Source organism: Nelumbo lutea, chromosome 1 (genome assembly GCF_056320005.1).
Source record: "Nelumbo lutea isolate HS-2025 chromosome 1, American lotus-T2T, whole genome shotgun sequence".
Lineage (NCBI taxonomy): Eukaryota > Viridiplantae > Streptophyta > Magnoliopsida > Proteales > Nelumbonaceae > Nelumbo > Nelumbo lutea.
The window spans coordinates 79009033-79035720 of record NC_142684.1 but is presented as its reverse complement, the minus strand read 5'-3'; the positions used below and the strand labels follow the sequence as shown (position 1 = coordinate 79035720).

At 34.4% G+C, this 26688-nt stretch overlaps 1 pseudogene; it reads left to right on the top strand.

Moving 5' to 3' along the window:
• Window positions 1–794: 794 nt before the first annotated feature.
• On the top strand, window positions 795–22027 carry LOC148875590 (temperature-sensitive sn-2 acyl-lipid omega-3 desaturase (ferredoxin), chloroplastic-like; annotated as a pseudogene).
• Window positions 22028–26688: the final 4661 nt, after the last annotated feature.

The window sequence follows — 26688 nt, the reverse complement described above, 5'->3', positions numbered from 1 at the left end:
CCTGTACTTTTTTTTCTGATAAAGACCTTTCTGAACTTTGATCGTTAAACAAAGACCCCCTTGGCCACCAAATTACCAAAATACCCTATTAAACTTTTTCTTTTTTTTTTTTTGTCATTCTCTCTGAAAACCTAATTGACCTCGGAATACCTTTACTTGTCGCCAAAAAGAAAAAAAATTCTCATTTTCTTTGGCAAGAAATATCTGGCAATGAGAAATCTGACTTTTTCCACCGATGATCATCACCGAAAAACAAAAAAAAAAAAAAATCTCTAGTAGTGTGTTGCTAGGAGTGTCGCTTTTCTCCAAACATCTCAGCGGAGAAATGCCAGCATCACTTCGAAATTGCAATATATTCAGCTTTACAATAATGAATTTTCTAGCGAGTTGGGTTTTATCAGAATGTGGTTTAGGACTCCTCCCTCGCGTATTTTGTCGATGAAGTTCGATGAATTTGATCCTAGTGCCCCCCTTCAGTTTTGATTGGCTGAAGTTCGAGCTGCCATTCTTAAACTGTATAGCTGCTGTAATTTTAGTGTAGCTCATTTATTTAGTTATTTATTTTGTTAAGTGAGTTAGAGAATTAATTAGTTAGTTTTAGTGAGCTGGCATTTCATGACGAGGTGGCAGTGTTAGTTACAAAGTTTGTTATTCTTTCTGTTAGTTTTCTCTCTTCGTTTTGTATATAAGCTCATGTAAGCTACTGTTGTTAGTAGCTGTTTTTTTGATGAATGAGAATTTTCTCTTCTTCATTTTCTTCTGGTTTCGAATTGTTCATAAACACATGGCAGTCTATGAGCTTCGTCGTTAGGGATGTTGCTGTCGTCTTTGGATTGGCGGCAGCTACAGCTTACAGCAACAATTGGGTTGTTTGGCTGCTTTACCGGGCTGAGCAGGGAACAAAGTTTTTCACTCTCTTTGTACTTGGCCATGATTGGGGAGGTCCCCTGCTTCTATTCTTTTTAGTATTATAGAACGAGTTTTGGATTGCACAGCAGCCTTGGGATTTTCTCAAATAACCCAAAGCTAAATAGTATGGTTGGGAGCTTCTCCAAAAAACCAAAGTTAAACAATGTGGTATGGTATTACGTTGATAGCTCTATTTCTTTTTTGAGAGATCTCATGAACTTAAATATCAACTCTAGGAATTCTGGGATTCAACGAATTGTGTTGTGATGACATTGCAGGAGAATAAGCAACAAGACTCACCATCAAAACCACGGGCATGTTGAGAATGACGAATCATGGCATCCCATCAATTAGTTTTCTATACTGGCCTATTGTTTGCTCTTGATTTCATTCTTTCTTTAAATTCTTCTCCGTTCTTGTTTTCTTGGTGTTTTTTCGCTATTAATTTCTTATTTATATTTGATTATCTCCTCCTTTACAAGAGTTTGGACATTACCCGAAGGCTGCATTTCTGGTGCCTTTTCCAATGCTTGCATTTCCTTCTATCTGCTGGTAAATTAGCTATTTCCTGATTGCTTCAGAATCCATTAGATCAACTTATATATGCGTTTCCTATTGTTTCTCTGTTTGCAATTTAATTATGTTACAGTAGAATAGAAGTCTCGAAAAGTCAAGCTCACACTTCCATCCAGACAGCGACTTGTTTGTCGCTCATGAGAAGAAAGATATGATCACGTCCACGCTCTGTTGGGGAGCAATGGTGGAATTGTCCTTTGCAATCGGTACTATCCAAATGCTTAACATCTATGGAGTTCTATACTGGGTAGGTTCAGTTTCTTCATTTTTAACTCATGCCTTAACTTGCTTTAACATGATCAACTCTTACAAGAATTCTTTTCTCCGATTATATGAAGTAATCTAAATTATTTTCTGAATTGAGATTGAATTTTGTTACTTACTTGCATCACCGTGGTCATGGAGATAAACTTCCATTGTACCGTGGTGAAAGTATGCTTTATGCTTTACGCCCACCGCTGATGTTTCCTTCTCTCTCTCTCCCTCCCAGTCTCTTCTTCCTTCCTCTCCTCTGTTCTTCTTCTAGACCCATTCCTTGCAACGGAGTCAACCGGCATCGTCATTTTGAAAACTTTAAATAATTAGAAAAAGGTAATTTAGACATTTAGAAAACTTCAAATAATCAGATGTAAATCTTTTTGAAATTAATTGACGGAATACTAATAAAGGAAGTTATTTGTTTATCACTAGCCCCATAATACCGGGGGCTGGGTGGGGGGCTTTGTAATTTACCAAAAATCTCTGCAGGAGTGAAGGGCACACACCCGCCATTCTCTCCACTATATTTATTATTCATCATTAACCAATCTTAGAAGCTTTTTTGCAGTAAATAATTCTGTCTTACTAAAGGAGTGCCTCCCCGCTTTTCCACGTGATTTGTAATTGACCAAATTACCATTTTATCCACTTTGGAAGCAAGAAGCCAAGAAGGTCTCATGTCTGGACCCACCGCCCATATGGGTCCCACTAAAAAAAACAAAAAAAAACAAAAGACCTATCCGTCTCTTGATCCAAAATTAACCAAGTCATCTTATCTTTTCCCTTTGTAGGTTTGTTCCCCGTTCAGTTATTCCCCATCACGTCTAGTCTGCTGGGAAAATAAAGGCGGTTTGCTTGCTGTGTTGTAGTTGATACTTATTGTATGTCTAAACTAATCTTGAATCTTGTGGCTGAGGAGACACAAAAACAAGCAAGTACCCCAACTGAAACGGAATCCTGGTTTTGGATCTTTATAACTAATTGATTGCTCAGTGTTGTTGCAACTTGCATGTAATATTTTCTTCTCGAGTGGATCCCACGGCTCTGATCGTCAAACGCGTACAGCGTACTCTCAAGTCGCAAATTTTGGGCTGTGTATGTAGCTCCCAAAGACCGATTGCATGTCACGCTGCCTTCCACTATCCAGAACAAACTACGCTACTTTTTTCTTTTTTCCTTTTTTTTTTTTTATTTTTGCTAGTACTAGTAGAACAAGGGTACTTGCAATCTATTATATTTATCCAATCCAAAGTGATATCTTTTAGTCTTATCTAAGGCTGTCATAAATCTGATCACGAGAACTTCTGACTTTCAATGATGGATCCTTGTACCGGATCCGATTTGGGTGTACCCGATACCAGAATAATTTGTTTGTTGTAACCAATGAATCGGTATCCGTATCAATATCATAATGATATAACTAATCAAAATTCGCCATTGTTGATTAGTCAAATCTCTTCCTGCCGGCTGCATAGTTTTCCCTACTAGTAATTATAATAAGGAAAAACAGTTCAATCCCCGTTTAGCTGTAATCGTAACCTTTTTTCTTTTTAATTTATATTTAACACATTAATGAAGAAATCAGAAATACAAACGGACCAACACGTTAGATTGAAATTTACTCAACACCGAACCCACATGGGAGTGTGGGACCACAGCCCACTTGAGTTGGCCAGCATGATAGTATCTCTTCTGAGTTCTGCAAGACCTGTTCATGGGTTGGATAGTCTCAGTCCGGTCTGGGTCTGATTTTTTATAAATCGGGTTTGGTCATAATTTTAGGTTCACAGGATTGGACTCGAAATTAAAGCAATGAGTTTGACTTTTTTTTAGGTTGAGTTTGGGTTTTTTCAATAAAGTCTAGTTCAAGTCTGAACCGGACATGATACTATATATTAAATAATAAAAAATATATTTTATTTAATAAAAAATATATATAATATAAGCCCTCTTAACAAGAATTTAAAATATTTTGGCCTTTCTCTTATTTGGTCCTGCAATAAATATTCTCAACTTAACTTTATTCTAGAAAATATGAAGGCTAAATTAAACATTTGGAGAACCACTGCAATCAATCAAGCTGGAAAGAAAGTTCTTATTTAATCTGTCCTTCAAGCTTTCCCTATTCATGCTATGAGTATTATTCAATTCCCCTAGAAAACGATAGATCAAATGAATAAACTAATTAAAAATTTCTGGTGGGGTGTGTCTTCTTCTTGTAAACATCCTTATCGTTGGTGTTCTTAGAATGTTCTGTTGTTACCCAAGGCATATGGTGGACTAGGTTTTAAGAATCTTATTTTGGGGAACCATGCTCTTATCAAGAAAATAGCTTGGAAATTTTTAAATGAACAACACAAATTATGGGCTCAAATATAGAAATCCATATATCTCAAAATTCATAATATAATTCCTTATGCCTCTACTTCTACTGGTTCTATCTATTGGAAAGCAATATGTCCTAAAATACTAGAATTAGCTTTTGAAGTAGGTCATTTTGTTAATGAAAATTCGAAATTTTTGGTTCATCAATTCCCATGGATTCAGAAAAATCATAAATTCCATTGGATTACCTTTCTTACTGCCCCTCATTTGTAGAATTTGAATATTTTGTCCCTAATTTCTATGAGGCACTGGAATACAAATGTAACTCAACTTCTCTTCTCAAGAGAAGAATCAAGGGATATCTTACAAACTCCTATTTTTCCCTCAACAATGAAATTAATTGGATTTCGACCCCTCATCATTTTGGAAATTATTTAGTCAAGGAAGAATACAAGACTAAAAAAATGACTATTCTTCCAAATCTATCAGAAAATTTCAAATTCTGTTTATCCAAGATTTGGAAGCTGACTACTCCTTGTTATCAACTCTTTTTCTGGAGAATTCTTAACAATTTTGTTTCGGTTAAAACTTTTCCTTTTATAAATCCAATAGACATGCTATGTACTCTATGTGAAAAATCAGAAGAAACAATTACTCACCTTTTTATTAATTGCCAATTCTCTCAGGCTGTGTTATTTGGAAATCCCTGCAATCTAAACTTGTATAATATTTTTCACGACTCTTGGGCTTCCTGTCTTAAGGATTTTTATAACCAACTAGCCGATAATCATCTTTTCCTTTCAATGTCTGAACTGGCTAGCTATTGCTTGTTATTACATCTGGTATGTGAGGAATGAGAAATTTTCAAGAAAAAGCAAATTCTACCTTCTCAGATCACTTCTATGGTTAATAAAATCTTCCAACAATCCATGGAATCAAGGCCACATGCAAATTTACATCACTCCCTTTCTAGAAGTCCAAGAATGCAATTATCTATTGCTAATTCTACTGAGCTGATTGTTTTTACTGATGCAGGGAAAATTTCAGACTCTTTATACAGTTTTGGTATTGTAATATTAAATGCAGGTCTAAACTATAAGGGAAGAACATCAAATCCAACTACTGACCAAGCAGAACTATATGTCATTATGCAAATGTTGATAGAATCATAGAACTACAACATTGGAGTAAAAAAGAAGTATATATATATTCGGATGCAAAGCAAACAGTAAATGTCTATTCTTCCTTGGTTCTGCCACTGGTTTTTTATGCCAATCAAAAACTTAATTTCTACTTTAAACCTTAATATTACTTTTTATTTTGTAAATAGAATGTTTAATGTTTCAGCTGACAACGTCTCCCAGCACGCTAAAACCTATCATTTATCCTTTTTTTTGAATATTATGATTATCCTGAAGGGATTTCAAGAGTTGACAACTTTGTACAACTTTCTCCTATCTAATATATATATATATATATCTTGTTTATCTTTCCCCCCCCCCCCCCCGAAAAAAAAAATAATTTGGATTAAAGAAAGGCTTATCTTTTGCCACGGGTAGATAACTAGTAGGTATGAAAATTTCTTCTGCGTTGCCGCGAGTACCGTAGAGATGTTCCCAATCTTTTGTGTATAGCACAGATCTGGAGTCGGCTGACAATAACGTTCTGCAAACGCACCGAGAACATCTTGCGGCTGTGGTCTCGTGCACATGGATATAACCAGCGTTTTGTGGTCTGCAGATCAATATCAAAGATATGACGTTGACACTATAATATCAGTATTAAATCATCCCTTCATTTCTGGCTTTTCATAAGCCATAGCAATTTTTTAATTCAGAATTGAGATTAGCTGAATGCAATGGCTTACGTGAGTGATAAAATATATGGAGTTTAAGTGAGAGGGTAAATGATTTAGATCTCATGTATTTTATTAATTACTGGCATGGAATATAATCATTAATTTTATAATCTGCTGAACAGCTACTGTGTTCTACTAATCATTTCTCAACAATTACTTATAAGAGCCATCAACAGTCATTACAAATTAACCAACCGATGGGGGTATGATGGAAAAGAATCAGAATCAAATTTCTAGAATTAACAATGCTGGTTTTATGGGGTTTATTTTATTTGAGTTTTAAGACCCTAAAACCCTTAACCGAGGTTAAATTAAAACATCTGTCATAATTAAATTAGTTCGAAAGTGTTTTACTATGGCTGAATTTGGATGGAGTACACATTTGTATTTGTACTCCTTACCAACTCGGCCTAAACTGTTATTTACGTGATAGGACAGCTTGTCTTCTGCCATATGAACGTGAATGGCACCATTTGAAATGCAAGAATGAAACAAAAGCAACCCTTTCAAAGTCAAACTATGGATGGGTCTAGAGTCTAGACCATACCCATACCCATACATTATGCTGCCTTAGAGTTTGACATTGCCAGTATTTGATGAGTGGATGGCTTGGTGGTCCACCTTCAATAAAAAATTATAATTAAGAGCTACAACTCCTACAGAAAACGTTACTTTATGTTATATAAGAAAGCCAAGAACCAATTAATATACTAACCTCTTTCTTACTCGAAAGAATGATTTTCTTTGTTATAACGACTGGTGAGAGCTAGGTCGGTCGTGAGGACCATCACTTGGATGGCCATGCCCATGCATCCATGACCTCACAACTAAAGGTTCAGAGAATTCTAGCCTGCCCAAGTTGTGCCCGCTTGAGTAGATGGAGTGACAAGAACCCAACGTAAATTAAATCACTCCCAAAGTAAGGTTTCAGTTGTTAGGCCAAGAATTCCAGCCTCTACATGCAAATGCAACTCTCGATGTAAGGGTGTCAATGGATCGGATCAATAAGATATATTAGATTGGATCAATCTAGTTCAAAATATTTATTAAATTGGATTGAACCTGGTCTGTCCGTAATAAATTTATATTGAATTGAATTGGATTAAGCCAGTACTTGATTCATTGATATAAGATAGGAATATATGTATCAATAGACCGGTTTTGGGTTGAAACCAATCTAAATCAAAATGAATTCGAATAGATTGAACAGTACAAACATTAAATTGAACCACTCCAAATTGGTCCAAAACATTCATTGGATTGGATTGGATTGGACCTAGTCCATTTATAATAGACTCACATTGGACTGGATCAGATTGGACCAAATCCAGTTCAATTGACACCCCTGCTCCATCCATGTATCCACCACACAAACCAGATTTCCTGCCCACTACTCTCTATCCACTGTAAATTGCAACTATACATCACTATTTTGAATTATGAGATGTGTGGCCGTAATTCATGAGGAATAGAGTGTAATACGGAATCTGGGTACACAGTGGCTATGGAGTTCACATCTGCACCCAAGGGGGCGCCCTAAAGTGTTCCACTGAACATCCCCGCCCGTGTATTGGGAACATCTCCCAATAATACTACCAGACCCGATGGTGTCATCATTGGGAGATGTTCCCAATACAAGATGGGGATGCACTGTAGGACGTTGTGGGGCGCCCCCTCGTGGGGAGCAGATCTGAACTCATCGCTATGAGGGTTAAGGATACGTGTCAACCATGTTCACTGGTTTACTTCTTTCTTTATACTCCCTATGAAGAGTTATTTCTATCAATTTTAATTTCTTCCTTTTTCTTTGTTACTGTTTTTTCACCTAGTAAGATTAGATGACGAATTCAATGAGAAGGGATTTATGTTTACCATACCCACAACAAGTTTGAACTTTGAATCATGGTTTTAAAAATTGGATGATCAGACCGGTTGACAAAGGAATCGTTCAGGCAATCAGTTCCATTTGGCCAAAGAGCTGATGGCCAAAACGGTTCTATGTCTGATTCAGTTTTTAAAACCTTGCTTTAAATTGCATGAATTGAACTGTATGTGACAGTATTATTACTCACTCAGCTTGGCCCAGTATCTCCCACTCATCCCCTCCTATGAAGGATCTTGACGTACACACCTCATTCAGTTAGAGGGAAATCAAAATCTTGAGAAATTTTGTGAAATTGAAAACCATTGTTCATTCATATCAGCAAGAATGAGCGCAAATTGGCTAAATTGAATTGGAAAGTTGGAAGACAAGATGAGGTCACGCTATGCAACAAATATGACCTACAATATTGTGGTTGGATTGTGTTGGATATACCATGGGTCCAGCCCCATGAAGAAAGCCCATTTAACTGGAGGGGTGAAGGGGCAAGACAGTAATTTTACTCTTGTCTCCAATTACTCTTATTTCGAAAGGAAAAGAAGAGTAAGATACGTATTAGGGGATTCAAGCCGAGCCGGGCCAAATACTTGGTTATTCAAACTCGGCTCACTGAAATAGTCTTATGCTTTAGCTCGGTTACAAGCCAATTTTGTTTTAATAAATAAAAAATATACATATAAAACTATCTTTTATATACAATAAAATAAGAAATATAAAAATTATTTATTATTGCTGAGTTTCACTAGGCTTGAGCTCGGCTCGATTAGCAAACCAGCCTATATATCAGGCTTGAATTCAGCTCGATTAGCAAACGAGCCTATGCACCAGACTTGAACTCGACTTGAAACTCAGTTTAAATCAAACCGAACCAAAATGAGCTTTTCATGAGCCAAACTCAAATAACTTGTGAGAAGCTCGGCTTGTGACCCCTTAATTAGAGATTTTGCAAAACACAGTTAAATGGACGCTTTTAGCATAAGCTAAGCTATGGTTTGTGACCCCTGGAAGGCCTGAAGCGCAGCAGCTTTTGATGTTCCGAGGTGGACGGCACACAAACATCCTATACACTTTATCTGGTGAAAAATCCTAAGAACCCAAATCAGGTGTCAGTAGTTTGAAGGACTGTCAGCTTCTTTGAATAGTTTATCTGGGGCATTTCAAAGCAGCTCAACAAGCTTATTTGAATCTTCACTTAAGCCCTCCAAACGGGCCCTGTATCTGGTAAATGGAGTACCTTATGTACCGTGGTCGTACTTAAGTTCTTCCAAATGCGATGGGTCAAAAAGATGCGATAGACATGGACCGCCTTTAAACAAAAGAAGGACGCAATGGGCCAAAACGCCTCTAGTCTGCAATATTTACAGCCCATATCTGATCCATGGGATCAGTAACGCCCAAAGGGGGAACAGATCCGGTTCAACTAGGACATCTGCCAGCCTAAACCCGAGAAAAAGTAAGTACTTAAAAGTCTTGGGTTGCATCAGCTGTAGTGCGGTTCTAGTTGGAAAAAAAAAGGAAGGAACCCAAAACCATTTAAGCTTTGAGGACGGTTGATGCGTTACTGCTAATTAAGGCCAAAAAAATATATAGCATTACTCGGAATGGACTTTCTTAAAGAGAAAGTTTTTAAAACTGCATCGGACAGGGAACTCTTTTAGGAACTGGTTCTCAGGTTAAACAATTCGACCGTTTGATTTAAATGGATGAATCATTCTGATTTAAAAATAAAATAAATAAAAAACAGCCAAAAATTATTATTCAAATCGACAGTTTAACAGTTTGACCACCCGGTCAGTGGTTCATTGACTAAATCAACAGTTTTTGGGTGAAACAAAACTGATCAGATGACCAGTTCCTGAGTTTTCTGGTCCAGTCCGGATTTGAAAACCATGTGAAAAACAGAGAAACCGAAAAATCAAATTGAACCAGTATATTTAAAAAAGCAAAGGTATTATATATATTGGTAATATATTATAAATTCAAAAAATCAAAAAAATGAACCAATCAATTGATTAACTAATTAATTTTGGCTCGATTTTGATTTTTAGTTTTTCAAAATTAAAAGATCAATTTGATTTGAAAACAAAGGTCCATGGTTCAGAAGCACCGTGAACACCCCTAGACTTGCCCACCAGTACTGGAAATAGTGGGGTGGGGGTAGGGAACTGAGAAAGAGAGAGTGATTGCTTGTGTAGGGAGGAGACAATAAACAAGCGTCATCCCTGCGGCAGCATAGGTGGTAAGCTAAAGGGATTACACATTCTCCCCACACCACCGAGGCACGGACTACATTTCACTATAAGTGAAGGTTCAAAAAGAGCGCTGCGACTTGTTGTGGGCCTAGCAAATGCGGAACAGTGTAAAGCTGAAATGAAAGTCTGGACTCCGTATCAATGAACAAAATATTGTCATCTAATAGGTCCCCTACATGATAGCTAGACAGTCTGTCATCGTCCATGATAGATTTGGCACATGTTAGAATTCCATCTAAAAATGGTCTTATTAATTAAAGAGTAATGAACATGTACCAAATCAATTTTCCAATTCTTAGTCTTCTTTAGAACAGAGATTTGGTTTGAGAGGGTTGATATTTGGACATATACTACTTCAACAAAGACATTTGGCTCTGTCATTCAATGTGTGTAGGCAATGCCACAGCTTCACTACTTTTTATAATCTAAAGAATAATTTAACCAACTTAAGTGTATAGAGTTGTTTGTGCGTACCAACTGAGCCACCATCAGTTGGCTGTGTGTACTGAGATTTTGCTTTCAAGAGTTCCTGTCTCCAAACAGAAAAGAATCACAAGTGCTAACTTTGAGAACTTCATCGTTGTTTCTACAAAACTACCTCCCTACATTTCTAGTATAGAATCTGAAAAATACAAAGAGAATTGGACTTCTCTTGTTAGGATGATTGGTAGTTTTCACAAAGCAGCTGGAAATGTGATGCTAACTTTCTACAAGTGAAATTTTACATGGTAACAACTTTCTCTTTGTAGCATCTCTCCATCTTCACATAGTTCCATGGATGTTATGGACAAGTTTTCTTGTAAAACTCATTTTCCTGATGGGACTTTTACAGGTTGAGCACCAATTGTATCTAAGGGTGTCAATGGACCTGTTTTGGAATGGACCCGGTCCAGTCCAAAATTAATTTAGACAGAATTTCCTGGACCAACAAGACATATTGGATTGGACCAGCTCAGTCCAAAATAATTATTAGATTGGATTGGACCTGGCCCGTCTGTAATAAATTTATATTGGATTGGGTTGGATTAAGCCAATATCTGATCCATTGATATAAGATAAGAATATAGATGTCAATAGACTCAGTTTGAGTTGAAACCAATCTAAATCGAAACGAATTTAAATAAATTAGAAGGTCTAGACATTAAATTTGGCTAGTCCAAAATATTCATTGGATTAAATTAGACCTGATCTATTTATAATAGGCTCAGATTGGACTAAATCGGATTGGACCAAATCCACTCCAATTGACACCCCTTAATTTTATCTTGTAAAGAAAGCGCTTTGTTTAACAGAACTCCTACAACCAGAATAAGAGGCAATTTCTCTGGATATGTTTAGTTGTAGTTCTACTTCAAACCATTTTTCAGAGTTGTTTTATTTTTAATTTTTCTTTTAATTTAAAATTTTCTGTTTTAATCCTATCATTATTTGTATTTATAATTTGGACATCCAAGTTGCGTATTCTATTATTTGCAATGTATACTTGCAGCCTAGCCATTAGGTTTCCCCTCTCAAATCTCAACAACTCAAAAAGCTTCATGTGGCTTGGCAATATGTAATCGTTACCAGTCGTTGATATTCTGATTGCAGAAAATACAATTTTTTTTTCTTTTTTTTTTTTTAAATACAATGTTAACAACTGTTTATAAAACATTTCCTTTTCTGGCTATTGCAATAAAACTCAACATTTAAATATCTGAAATATGCGATCTTTCAATCATCATTTATTAATATTAAAAATTCTAAATGCTTACATATCCCATGCATCGCATGGGCAGTCTTCTAGTAATGACGGAAAAAGAAACAAGAGATAAGAAAAATAAAAAAGAGGGAATAAAAACTTGAAAAAGAAAAGAATATTGAAAACAAATTGGAGGGATGGCAATTACAAAAGCAGTGATAGGAAAAGTTAACCTAAATTTTATATACCGTCTTCACCTAAGAATTTAATTCACTTTTGCATAGTAGATGATACATTTAGGCTGTTTTTTTTTTGAAAGAAAGGGTAAAGAAAAGATAAAAAAATCTATACAAATTTGTAAAGATTTCCCTATTTTTTTTTTCTTTTCTTCCTTACTTTTTCCTTCAAGCCAAACACAACTTTATTGAAATTTGAAAGTCTTTTGCTAGGGTGCAGCATACTTGATATTTATATGCATAGTGAGCGAGTATGTGGGCTTGCCTATTTCATTACAGTTTACATGAAATACTAAGCTAGGGAGGACGACTGCTTCGCAGGGGCTAATGAAAGGATAATATACTCCCAAGTCCCAAAAGCACTTGATTTATGAAGTGAAATGGATGTTTAGATTGAACTCTACTATAAGAAGAAAGACGATATCATATATCAAAAGTAAAAAAATTAAATAATATATGAGTTGAGATGGAAAACAATGATGTTGGAAATTAGGGTTATTAAAACTTGGAGGAGAAATTCTGAGGCGTGTCTGAAGACACTATCGTTAGAACGTTATTTATCCCCACCCACCATTGAGTTTGCTGTTGAGTTATAGAAAAATTCGTTCCCAGGATACAACAGAGCCTTAGGCAAGAATCTGCAACCAATAAAATTGAAGAGTTTCTGATAGTAGTAGATTGGACTAAGAGAGAGACAAAGTGATTTTCAAAAATTTGTGTGCAAATGTTTGATTCACGCACCTTAAATAATTCCTAAAGAGTCATTGAGCAAAGGAAGATGCTAATTCAGAAAAGGCTCATTGGGCAATTACAATTTCAAAAATTTTGATTGTTAAAAGGTAATTAATAGTTAATGACGGTTTTTGAATTGTGCCTCTTGATCACACCTAATCGAATCGTGGTCGTTGATCACATCAACGGACAGCCTTGCACCGAAAGCCAAAGCTACCATTCGTGAAACAAAGTGCACCTCTAAAGCACATCATTCAAAGTTAAAGAATCATGGAGTAAAGGAAGGTGCTAGTTCAGAAAATGCTCATTGGACAATTACAATTTCAAAAATTGTGATTGATAAAATGTAGTTAATAGTTAATGACTGTTAACTTTAAATGGTACCTCTTGATCACACCTAATTGAATCGTGGCCATTGATCACATCAACGGATAGCCTTGCATAGAAAGCCAAAGCTGCCTTTCGCGAGTAAAATGCACCTCTAAAGTACATCATTATGCCTCACACATGCGTGTATACATATTGTGTAGTAACAAGCTTTCATACTCTCCTATATATATCTAATGAGTGTAAATCAATTCCTATTAAAAAATCTAAAACAATTCTTGTAAGTTTCTAATATGGAAAGTTAAAAACTGATTCTAGTAAGAAAAAAAGAACTACTCTTCAAAACATATATGCATGTGTGTTTTCATTAAATCTCTAATGAGTTAAAATCCAACAAATGCCATGGTTTTATATATAGTCAATTCTGAAGCAGTAATCACAACCAAATCATTTTCTCCCCACAATTAAATGTACCTCAAGGTAATTTGGTGAATACAAGCGATGCTTGTAACAGTGGTTAGAGGAGACTAGGAAAGGGAAAACGATTGGGGACAGAGATGTTAAGACTGAGTAAAAAATAGTTTTATTAAGATCCAGAGTAGAACAAACATGCACTCAACCTAATTCACAAAGCCTATCCCAACCATATGGATTCAAGGATACAAGGGCCATATCTATTGTTAAATTGTAAGCTGTCACATCATTTCTTGTTATCTCAACCAGCGTCCTTTCTCGATAGCTCCTATCTAACTTGTATAGATAAAACTTGACATCATTGCTAATTTACTACGACCTAAAAATCACAAAAGTCATAAATTGCTAATTAATGAATTAGTATACATTAATTTCTATTGGGTTTTGAATACCTAGGTTCAGGTCTCTCAAACATCGTTTGTAATTGATTTTTGAGATTATGATGGTTGAGGAGCAGAGCTTGATTTGGATCTCCTAATTAGTCAGATTTACCTTGCAGTAAGCAGTTTATTGAGTGACCTAGAACCAAGATGATAGGTCATGCCATTAGCCATAGGTTCCATCTTAACCTATTGGGATCGTAGTAAGCCATGGTGGAGCTTAAGTTGTGTAACTTATGCCCCAGAGTCTACAGGTTCAGTAACAAATTAAGATATCATGGCGAAACAATGTTCTGAGGAAAGTAGGGAGTATATTGTATAGCATCCTGTTTCAGATATCCATCAGTACTAGATAGAGAATTTAAGGAATGTGCTTACTACATAGTAGATTAGAGGTCATCTAAAGCAGATATTTCTTAGCCGGATGCAAAGTGTTGATGGCATTCTCTGTTAAGATTTTTTTTTTTTTTTTTTATGAATTAATTAGAAACAATAAGGGTTCATCAAATCCTCCAAAAGTATAAGTGCTTGCTGGTTGCTTGATTTAGATTATTATCTTGACAATCATCAACAGCTGAAATCATGAGGTTATTGTATCACAAGTTTATATTTTATGCTTTTGATAGAGCAAAATGGTGGGGTGGGATTTGTGTAGCCAGCCAGCCCCAAACAATTGGGGTTAATGCTGAGCCGAGTTGAGTTGAGAGATAAGCTAGTTCATTTGTTCATACAGTGCAGGATGGTAGAGCTTATGTGCAAAGGATTCAAGAAAATGCCCATCACTTGTTTATACAGTACAAGTGGGAATCTATGTGAAATAATATATAGGGAATTGGATCATTCCTCTTTCCTTAAATAGGTTTAGAAAACCGACTAACCATATCTTGACTCTATGCTTATAATACTGCTGCAGAGTTTCCAAATAACAACACATAATGTTGGAACGTGCAAGTGGTGAGAAACTATATATTGCATTACTTAAACCCTTTAAAAAAGTATTTGTAGCATTTGGAAGAGGACTGCCATCTCGCAAACATATCATGGGGAGCATACTAGCTACCTGCACACAATGTGAATCATGAGCATTGTGCGGTCAATTGGCTGGATCTCTTTCCCAGTCCCAAGAGACAGACCCTATAAGGTCTACAATTGGGATTATCAAGTCTGGCCCGATAAAACTGGATTATAGTTATTAGCTATACTTTTAACATATAATTTGACAATAAATCTACTTATTTGTTAAACTGATACATTTGAACAATTAATATGATAATGTTACAATCATATCAGGAGAAAAATATAGGTAGTTTTTATGGTGAAAGAGAAAATTAATTATTAAACAGGGTTAGCTTTGTAATATGCGAATATACATATATAATTGTATACAACTAAATATATTTTGGAACAATCAAAAGGAATACTGGCCCAGTTATAATCAAGACACATAGTATGTATTTGGTATAGTTTCCTTTTATTAAATAAATGCTTGTACTTGATTTGTCTTCAAAATTAAGAAAAGTACTTGATAAACCGTTTGTTGACAAGTATGTGCCATTAGGCGTCACATCAACAGTTGAGTGAATAAATGCTCAATAGTTGAGGGAAGCATGCGGTTAGTGTACACAAATCAAAATCCGCTTTTATAAATATCAATGCATACAAACGAACATGATAAAAAAAAATGTTGATTTAGCGATAACATCACACCATTTTGATAAACCAATCACAAAACGTCAATGAAACAAAATACACACATAATGCATACCAAAATCCTTTATAATTAGGTTGGTTCGTTTTAGGTCTACTGGGTCTTCCTGACTCATTCTTAGCCAAACAAGACGATAAAATCAAAGTGGGATAAACACGGAACTATGATATTTGATGGATGGATCATATGTTGATTTGGTCAATTAAACAAGTCAGTCTTGGACAAATGCAATAGCCCATGTCAACAACTGATATCAACTGAATATAAAATTTTTAATTTGAGGTTCTGCTCAGTAGTTTGGCAAGTTGAGATGAAATGTGATTCAACAGCTTAATCTGTTTTTATGCATTTTAATTGAAGTTTGTGATTAGAACAAACTGTTTGGAGGCCTAGTTCTTTGCATTGATCCAGTTTAAGCATCCTGCATGTCCACTCTGAATTTACATGTTTATATGTTCTAAAGAATCATATATTTATTTTTTATGATAGGAATTTCAAAATGCTCAACTAATATCAGAAATTATGAAGAATATTTGAAATCCAAATTAACAATCAGATAAATAGTGAGACCTATGATGGCCATCTTGATTATATGAAGATTAGAAAGCATACTTACAATATTCACAACTGAATCAATGAGAAAAAATAAATAAAATAATAATAATAATAATAATAATAATAAGACACTTGGGGGTGTTTATTTGGGGACTAGGGAAAGTCTATTTTTTTTGGGTATCATTTGCCTCAGGTAATACCCATCTCCTAGGTGGGTAAATAGCTTTCCCACCAAGGAAAGTTGTCAACACTTGAACGAGACAAAATGCCCCTTTTAAAAATTGACTTTTATGGATACAATGGCCATTGCCTTATTACCTGGGAAATAAAAGAGCATGGATATATAGACTTACCCAAGTAAGTGTTTCTCGGGAAAGACTTACTCAAGTAAATAATTTACCGAAAAACAAATGGGGCCTTGATTAAAAAATCCAATGGCAAATCCAAAAAGGTCTCTAAGAATTGAAAAGTGAAAATCAAAATCTTGGATGAATCAATATATTATTGGGTCATAACCAAAATGGCAGTAGACATATGGATGATGCCAGGGGCATTACAGATGAGGTTTAACACTTCAAGTGATGCCCTTTTTGAAACATTGAGTTCTTTGGTTAGAGAAGAACAGTGATGTGTTGTTACTCAATTTGGGGTTTTGAGTGGCTTCTTGTAAACCCTGATGTGTATCGGTCTCTTAACGGGTGTACTACTAGATATAATCCTTGCACCCACAAGGTATCAGTCTTGAGACAGGCATACTAGATGACTTGTGGGTGCATGGATTACAACAAAAAATAATAGAAAATCCAGTAACATGCCCATCTGGAACCCAACCAAACACACTTGTTTTTCATAATAGAGGACCCAATAAATAATCCATGAAAACTAAATCAGAACAATTATAGGATTTCAATGACCAAAGTTTGGAAGGTGTTTAACTAGATGGAGTGAAAGCTGGTTGGGTTAAGACCTTAGATGCTAGAGATTTTTTTTGGATTTAGTGGGTATTGTAGAAATTGTTTGGGGTTGGTGAGAGGAGAGGGAGAAAGGACATCAGCCTCCACACTCAACCATTCTAGTCCAAATCAATGTTTTAAAAAATGACTTGAAACCTGAACCGTTCTGGCCATCAGTTTCTAGGTCGATAGTTCAACTATCTAGTTTAAACAGATAGTCCATTCTGACAAAAAATTAAAAATATTAATTAAATAAAAAATGACCAAACCTGTTGAATAGGTTGAACAGGTCGATGGTTCAACCACCTGGGTCATCAAGTTGTTAACCAATTCAACGGTTTTTGGCCAGGGACCAGGTTTGGGGTAAAACATTCAACAGTTACCTGGATGGTTCCTAAAACAAATTGTCCGACCGTTCGGGTCAATGGCAGTTCAAAAACCATGGTCCAAATACAACAATCAAGACTTTCAGTGATAATGATTCTAAAAATGAAACGAAACACAAAGTAGGGCTAAAAAGGGAATTCGAAAAAATATAATGGCCATGTGAAATGGCCTTAAACGTTTTTTTAACGGATGGCTTGTAGGGGTGAGCATGGGTTGGTTCGATTCAGTTCTATGGCAGAACTTGAAACCTACTCTATAGGGGTCAGTTCCAAGGTTTTGGAACTAGAACCTACCCTGTGAAGATCAGTTCCGTAGCCGGTTCTGGCCTTGGCGGTTTCGCCTTCATAGTCGGTTCTAGGGTCTACCCGTGGAACCTATTCTTTCTCTTAAAAAAAATGAAACATGTCCTTTAAAAAGTTGATTTTTACTAATGATAATATATAATTTAAAACTTGTATTATGTTTATTGATTAAATTGAGTAACTTAATATGTAGATTATTATAATATATTAACATATTGTTCAAAATATATCATATTATAACTTAAACTTTATAAATATTACCTTTTACATTATTTATTATACACATTCAAATATTAAAATGAAAACAAATGATCAAATTAGTTAAGTAACTTAATTGTCAAGTGAGACCATGGCTTTTGTAACAATCAGTGCTTGAGTTCAAACCTTCACATTCTTAAAAATATTTGGAGTTTATTTCAAGGCAAGTTTGGTTCTAAGGCCAGTTCCACTAAGGCCAACCAAGGCCAGTTCCACCAAGGCCAGTTCATCAGGTTAGTTCATGTAGGGTAAACCCTTATACCCTGGAACCGACTTGGGTAGGGGTCAGTTCCAAGAATTTGGAAACATACATTACTCTGTAATAGATTGGGTAGGGTCTGTTCAAGGTTAGTTCTGGGTAGAACCTATCCATTTGCTCACCCTTAACAACTTGTACGTATCATGTGGGGTCATCTTATAAGTTATATTTAAGTAATTTTTCAAAGTACAGGGTACATTTAAGTAGTTTCTCAAACATATAGCGTATATTTAAGTAATTAACCATTTTTATTAAAAGAAAAAGTTTGGGGGCTTACACATAACCCTCCCTTAGACCCCCTCAACCTGGATCAAAGTAGGATTCAATCTCAGGCCTCTACTACAACCAGTTAGATGCTTTACCCCTTACAACCATAGTGTCTTTGGGTATATTCTTGTGGATAGGAAAACTAGCAATGTTTTCAAAACCGAACTAGACCAAACAATCGGACCAAAAAAACCCAGAACCAATCAGGTGACCAGCTATGTTTCACTGCAAAACTGCTTTTGGCCAAAAACTGTTGATTTGGTTAGCGAACTACTGACTTGGGCAGTCGAACCGTCAACACGGACTATGGTTTTTGGTTGTTTTGTTTTTTATTTATTTATTTTTTTTGTCAGAAAGGGCCATCTATTCAGACTAGATGATTGGACCATTTAACCCGGTAACTAGTCCCCAGAACGATTCCCTATCTAGTCTAGTTTTAAAAACCTTGAAATCTACTGTCTAGGTAAAGTTTTTCCCACATGCTCTCCTAGGTAGAAGTTTCTTTTAAGGCTGCCAATGGATCCAACAACCAATCCAATTATATGATTATAACACCCGAGTCTATATTATATGTCATGATTATAATTAGATCATGATTGGATTTGGTTGTTTAGAACTGATTATTAAGACCCAAACTTATATATATATATATATATTTAGCAGGACCCGTGTGATGCACACAAGCTTTGCAAAAAGAATTTAAAGCAAAAGGAGATAGGGTGCAACTTGGGTGAAACCAACCTGAGCCCTATCCAACTCAACCAAATCTTTTGCTTAGGTTGGGCTTGAGTTTTCAAACTTCAAGTTGATCTTGGTAAAAACCTTAAGCCTAACCTAAACTCAAGTTGGGCTTGAATTGAGGCCTTGGGTCGCTCGACCAAACCCGAGCCAATTTGAGCCCACCCAACATTTTGTGATATGCATATCTGCGTGCCATCAATCTATTCTACTTAAAAATTGGGCTACACACGCCCAAGCCCAAGCCCAAACTGAGATTTGGGTTCATCTCAAGTTGTGCCTGGGTTGGTACACTCAAGCTAAACCTTGAGTTGGGCCAAGCCCAAGCTAGAGGTTTGAAACTTAGGTTGGGCTTGGGTTGGCCCTCAACCTAACTCACCTAAGTTGCACCCCAAGTAGCATTATGACTTTCCTAATTGTATTCGTTTTTATTTTATTTTTAATTGTTTTCACTTTTACTAAATTTTTATTTAGTGGATTAGGGGATTTGAAATTAATAATAATTAAGTTTAAGACTAACAATTTTGTTAAGTTTTTTAGTTCTACTAATAAATTTTTAGTGTCATTTTATTTTTTAAATGAAATCTAAGTATTAATTTGTATTAACTTTATTTTTAAATAAAACCTTATTAATAAAATTATATTAAAATAAATTTTTCTAATTTATATAATTCTTTTCTATATTTTTTATTACATTATTAACTTAATTAGTTAACTAATTTATTCTGTTATTAGTTAATTGGTTAACTAATTAAATAAGCTTTAATAATTAAGTTATAATTAGTTAACTAATTATATAATTATCTTATTATTTAGTTAATCATTTAATTATATAATCATTTTCTAAGTAAACTAAATTTGTTAGTTAATTAGTGTAATTAAGAATCTAATAACTAATTAATTAACCTTAGTTAATTAATTTAATTTAATTAAGGTATTGATTCATAGGGTTATTCTATTAATTTTATTTTTTATATTTTAATAATTATATTTTGAAATTCTACTTAATTTAAAATTATTACCTTTAATGTTTGTTAAGAGAAACAAGTTTTATTACTTTTATTATAATTATTCTTTTTTTATATATTTTGTATTTTTTGTAATTAATTGTAATTTTTACTTTTTATTATTTTTCATTTTAACTATTCTGTGATTACAATATATTGAAAATAAACATTAAAACTAAAAAAATTACTAACTTGTATTATTTTACCTTTTTTGTATTATTTTGTCCTTTTTTATATTACTAATTTTTAATACTAGTTTCATAGTGAAATTTTTAATTAAATATACTGATTTTATAATTTAATTAAATAGTACTATGTTCATTTAAAATTATAATAAATTATTGAGTTATTGATGGAACACCTATCCTTTATTGAAAACCAAATATTACAGATTCAACATGCCTTTTAAAGAAGATAAGTGAATTCCTAGCATGCCTTCGTTCTTAGAAAAATAGAATAGTTATAATAAGAAGATTGCCTTTGAAGATTGACGTTAGATAGTTGCAAGTAGTAAGGAGAGGATAATGGCATGAGTTAAGGAGGTAGTTGGGAATGATGTGTGTATGTATGAGAGAGAAAGAGATTTAAGGAGGAAGTTTCTCACTTTAACATGATGTGTGTTAGTGGTAGATAGAGCCTTGCTCATGTGACTCAAGGGGAGGTCTAGGTTGAAGAGAGAGTAAGTGAGAAAAGTGAATGAGAGAGAGCAAGGATGGGGTAAGGAAGAAAGGAGAGAAGAAAGAAGGGGAGTGGGAGGAGAGGGGTGCTGATGTGGGGCCTAAATGCTGAGTTAACATTGCCTGCGAGGCTGCAATAAACACAAACGTTGTAGTTGAACTATTCTACAACAACACTGGTCGCAGGCTTAAAAAAAGGGATTGTAGCATATAAGGGCATTTTTTTGGCTCTAATATCAATAAAACTAATAAACTTAATAAAATTTTAAAAATATATTAACTTTTTTTATAATAATATCAAAATGGGACAAAGTTACATTTCATCTTCTTCTTATAGCTTATTCATCAGAGCCGCCTCCGCCCACCTCTGGCGACACCTTCGCCCTTCAACGTCTATCTTCTACCAGACCGATCAAACATGCAGCTCCTCTATCCATTTCTCCTCCATTAATCCAATAACCTCTCTCTCTCTCATGCGCATCACCTGAGGGCAAAGGAAGGCGGGCAGAGGGAGAGAATGTCGCCCCACAATAAACCCTTCGTCCATGGAATGAATATTTCGGAAATAGATATACATGAAGTCATATGTGAACCAAAAGACCTGATCTATTCCGGAAGCATCTGATTCGGAGGCAACCCCTTCAAATCCTTTTCACAAGAACTATTCCAACATGGCTGCTGGGAGGGGCAGTTCTTTGTCTAACCTTAACCTAAACGTACTCGTCGGTGCACCTTACTCGGTGGGGATCCTCGTTGATCACGATTACCGGCGGCCCGCCATGCTTAGCCAGCGCTTCTCCTACAAGGCATTGCTGATATTCTTATTTCTTAGGAGGAGCCGACGACCGTGAGACACTGGCTTATGCCAACCGCATGTCACATCACCCAGATGTGAGCATCACCATGATAAGGTTCCGATTATCGAACAACAATGACAGTGATGATTATGAGGCCGAGAAGAAGCTTGATGAGTCAGTTCTGCTCGAATTTCAATTTAAGAGCATGAACAAGCAATCTGTCTTGTAGCATGAATCGGTCGTGGCGGATGAGGGGCATGTGGTTCCTCTAATTGGATCTCTGGAGGACGACTACGACCTTATCATGGTGGGAAGAGGACATAGGATCACCATGGTTGACTGGAGGGAGAGCACGGAACTCGGGTTTCTTGGCGACAAGCTTCTGTCATCAAACTTGGTTTCCATAATTTTCTCCCTGTTTGCGAAGCGGTGAATTCCGATCCAGTAATTAAATGAAAAAACCAAACTTTGAGAAACTTTGGCTACCGTCAGTCTTGCACCATTTTGGCCTGTATATAGGTAGAAGGTCAAGCTGAGAAGGCCCGCTCTAAGGAGCTGAACCAGGGCCGAAAGAGAGTATAAATCTCAAGGTCTTATCGGCTACTGTTGATTTTACGATGTATGAATCTATCAGGATGTTTCAACAAAACGGGCAAGAGGAGGAAGGTGAGCAACAGTGTTCAATGCCCTTTATTGATATTTATTTTTTAGAAACTATATTATTTTAGTTATTATATAAAAATATTACTTTTTATGGATATTAGGGCAAAAGGTTGCCCTTATCCGCTAAAAACTCTAAAAAAAATACAAAGGTACCTTTGTAGTATATTACAAAGGTGCCCTAGTCTTAAAAAAATACAAAAGTAACCAATTTAATACCTGCTTTAATTTAATAGTATGATATATGATCATCAATTTAATTCAATTATAAATGGGTCTTATCAAGTTGGTCTTGGAGCTTAACTTTACACTGTGTCTCGGGCTTCAACTTTAGACTGGACTAATTAGAATTTTCACAAAAGCCAAACCCAAATCCAAACTCAACCCATAAACAAGTCTAATGATTCAGAAGTTTTTTTACATATTTACTTATCAGGCCGTGTCCGGTTCCAGACTGACCCGACTAGACCTAGCCCTTTGAGATGTTTTTTCAAAGCCTTCCTTTCTTAATTTCCAGGAAGAAATAAGAATATGATATCAACACAATCAATTCTCATTGTCCAACACAATCTCAAAACTTGATTCGGCTTTCAAGTTGTTACTTTAAATGTCTGGATTATAGAATTTCAATTACAATTCACTAGTGTAAAGATATGAACATGTGAAAGCAGGGTAAAGATATAAATAAATATTACATGATTAATTTGCATTTAAGTTAAATTCGGACGCACTGAAAAGTGGCAATTTTGGGTCTACCATTCATAACCTGCCACATCCCCTTAAAGCCACTCTTCATTTTTTCCTAAAACAAAACCTAAACAGCGTATGGTTATATGGTCATTGTCTCTTTGAGCAGTGGCGCAAAATTGTAGTCTTTTCCTATTATTATTATTATGTATTTTTATTTTCTATTATTCATTGATGGTATGATAGTGAAATGGGATGTTGAGTAACTGTTCGGGCAAATAAATCTGAGGTGGGTTTGTCATTTCCATGAATTGAAAAAAAAAATGAAAGAAAGAAAGAAAAATTGGCAAGTATAAGCATATACAGGTAATCTATGGTGAGATTCAATATAAAGATACAGGAATTTAGTAAACTGTTGGTAAAATTGATATTTGGGTCTTGAATGAAAGGGTGATTAAATAGTAATTTCAGTTCAGTATATCAAAAAAAAAAAAAAAGAAAAAATTGCAGGGATTAAGCAGTGTTGGTTAGATTGGGATTTTACTTTTCTACCGAGTAAGGCAAGCAGGACAAAGGGATTCTATTAAATTTTGACCTTAAAAGGAAAATAGATATAGTCATGGTGAGCAAAATACAATGGACGAGGAATTTTGTTCATCCAGAAAGGGAATCTTGTTCTCCTCAAGTTGCAAATTTTGCTTCTCTCTCTCTATCTGTCTCTCACGCTCCCACGTTTCTCCTTTCTTATTCCTTTGTTTACTCTGTTATTTGATTCTATAAGAGGAGCTGGCCAGGGTGTAGAGCAACAATAATCACGGGATGGGCGACGAGAGTTTGGGAAGAGAAAAGTTAACGATATGGTATACTATGAACTAGCGGGGATCTAGCGGGCACCCGTGCGATGTATTGGAAAATTTGAAACATTAAATAATTTTATTTATTATTTATTAATAAATTAATAATCAAAATTTATTGTTAATTAATTAAAAGTATTCAAAGTTATTATTAATATTTAAAATTTTAATAATTATATTTTTCATTTAATATTGATTTAGATAAAATAATTATTGTTAATTTAATATAAACAAGTATTTTTTTCATAAATTTAATTTTATTAATCATTTATAGTAATTTTAATAAATGTTATAATTTTTATTATTTTTAAATGAAATTTTGATTGATTTTAAATAATAAAAATAATTATAAAAGCTAACATTTTTATTAATAAAAATAATAATTAACAACCATATAGGAATGGCAACAAGGTGGGATCGAAGTGGGACACTTCATCCCTGTCTCTGCCCTATGGCCAAGACACTCTACTCCATCCCCACCTCGTCCCCAATGTCAGGCAAGTTCAAGGCAAGGCATCCACTCCCCGTTTGGAATGGAGAATCCTTGAATTTCCTTGCCTCGTCCCCAATGTCAAGCGGGTTCAAGGCAAGGCACCCACCCACTCACTATTAGGGATGGAGAATCCTTGAATTTCCCCACCTTGTCTTCGATGTTGGGTGAGTTCAAGGGAAGGCACCCACTCCTCAATGTCAATAAATAGTCAATAAACATAACTAACTAACATAATTAATTATTATTTAATACTTTCAATAATTTTTATTAAATATTCACAATCAATATTTTTCATATTTCATTTTCAATAATTATAGGCAATCATTAGTTTAGTGATATTTTAATAAATATTAAATAAAACTTGAAAATATTAATTACTGACAGTATTTAAAATAAGTAACTTTCAATAACATTTTGCAAATTTCAGTGATTTTCAGTAATTATTTTGAAAATTCAGTTTACAACATAATTTAACTTTCAGGATACAAAATAATTATTATTTATTATTTATTTACTTTTCAGTAATTACCATATCATTATTTTGTAAGCATACCTCTCTTTCAACCGAAAACAACACAGAAAACAAATGAGTAAACAAAAACTGTAAGTTGAAATAAAATAGAGAACTACTTGAATGGAAATAAAACAGAGGAAAAATTATAAAAGGAAGAGGGAATGATAAAAGAAGTTTCGGCCAAAGGACAAAAAAGAGAGTAAAATCTAAGCTAAAAAAAGGAAGGAAAAATTAATCTCTTAGAATCCTATACACCCACATTCTCTTATTTTTACATGAAACTAGTGAATGACCCCGTACTATGTATTGGGAAGTTATATATCTATATATATATATATATATATATATATATATGAATAAACATTAATGCTTTTTATTATCATTTTTTATCATACACTGCCATTTTTTAAGACAGTCATACAATCTACAAGTCCACATAAATTGACCATTATATGTCAAACCCGTAAAATTATACGGGCCATTAAATTCAACTTGAACCATTTATTACTTTAATTTAACCACTCTTCTTCTTATTATTAATTTATTTTAGTATTTAATTTAAATTTTTGTTATATAGTAATAATATTAACTAAATTTGTAATATTTAAATAATTAATTAAAATATTTATTCCAACCAAGTATAAATATTATATAATAGATTTGTTAATTCATATTTTGCATTTAAGAATAAACATTAATTATTTGGCTTGACAACTTTAATGACTGTTAATAAATATTGATTTTTATTTAAGATTTAATTACTGTATTCGGTAATTATTATGGGGCATGCTTTGAATAAACATTAATGATAATTGGTGATTGTTATTTCGTTTTTTATTATTTACTTAATTAAGTACTTGATAGTTGTTATTATTATTAATTATTTCTATAAATAATTGATTGCTATTATTATTTACTTAATTCAGTAATTTTCAGCAAGTAATTATTTGATTTAATCTGAATTATTTCATTTTTTAATTATTTATAATAGACATTTAGGGTAGGCTCTTTATTTGATTTAAGAGACTTACTGTGTTTATCTAGCCAATGACCCCATATTAAGTAAGGGGCAACTACAACATCATTTAATTTGAAATTTACTATTTAACAATAAAAAATCAATGCCCTATTGAGCAACCCACCCCCAAAAAGATATCAATAACTTTGAAATCATTAATCTATTTATAAAATAGTAAATTTAGATGGATGTTTACAAAAATATCACCAATACTGCTTAATATTTAGGGACATATGAACAGATAAAAGGCATTTAAATGATGTTCGTTCAAAGAGGCAAAGAAGAAAGAAAATCATTCAAAGGGTTGCTATGAAAAACAATCCATGCCAAACAACATTTGCAGATGCATCCATCATTTGAAGTAAGAGATAAAGAATATATGACTACAATCAAATCATCATCATGTATGACTACAATCAACCCATCCAATAGAGAAAACATGAAAGAAAGGAGAATAATGGGACCATAATGAGTATGAAAGTCACATCCAAGTTAGGTGGCAACGCTTTTTTTGGTCAATCATGGTTATGGATTTTAAGTCTAAGCTCCCCACAGTATGCATAGACTGGCCAGAATTTATCATTAAGAAAAAGGTAGGGAACCTGTACATAACTTAATGGTATGTTTTAATTATGAGATTGGGAGATAGAAATAGAAAATGTAG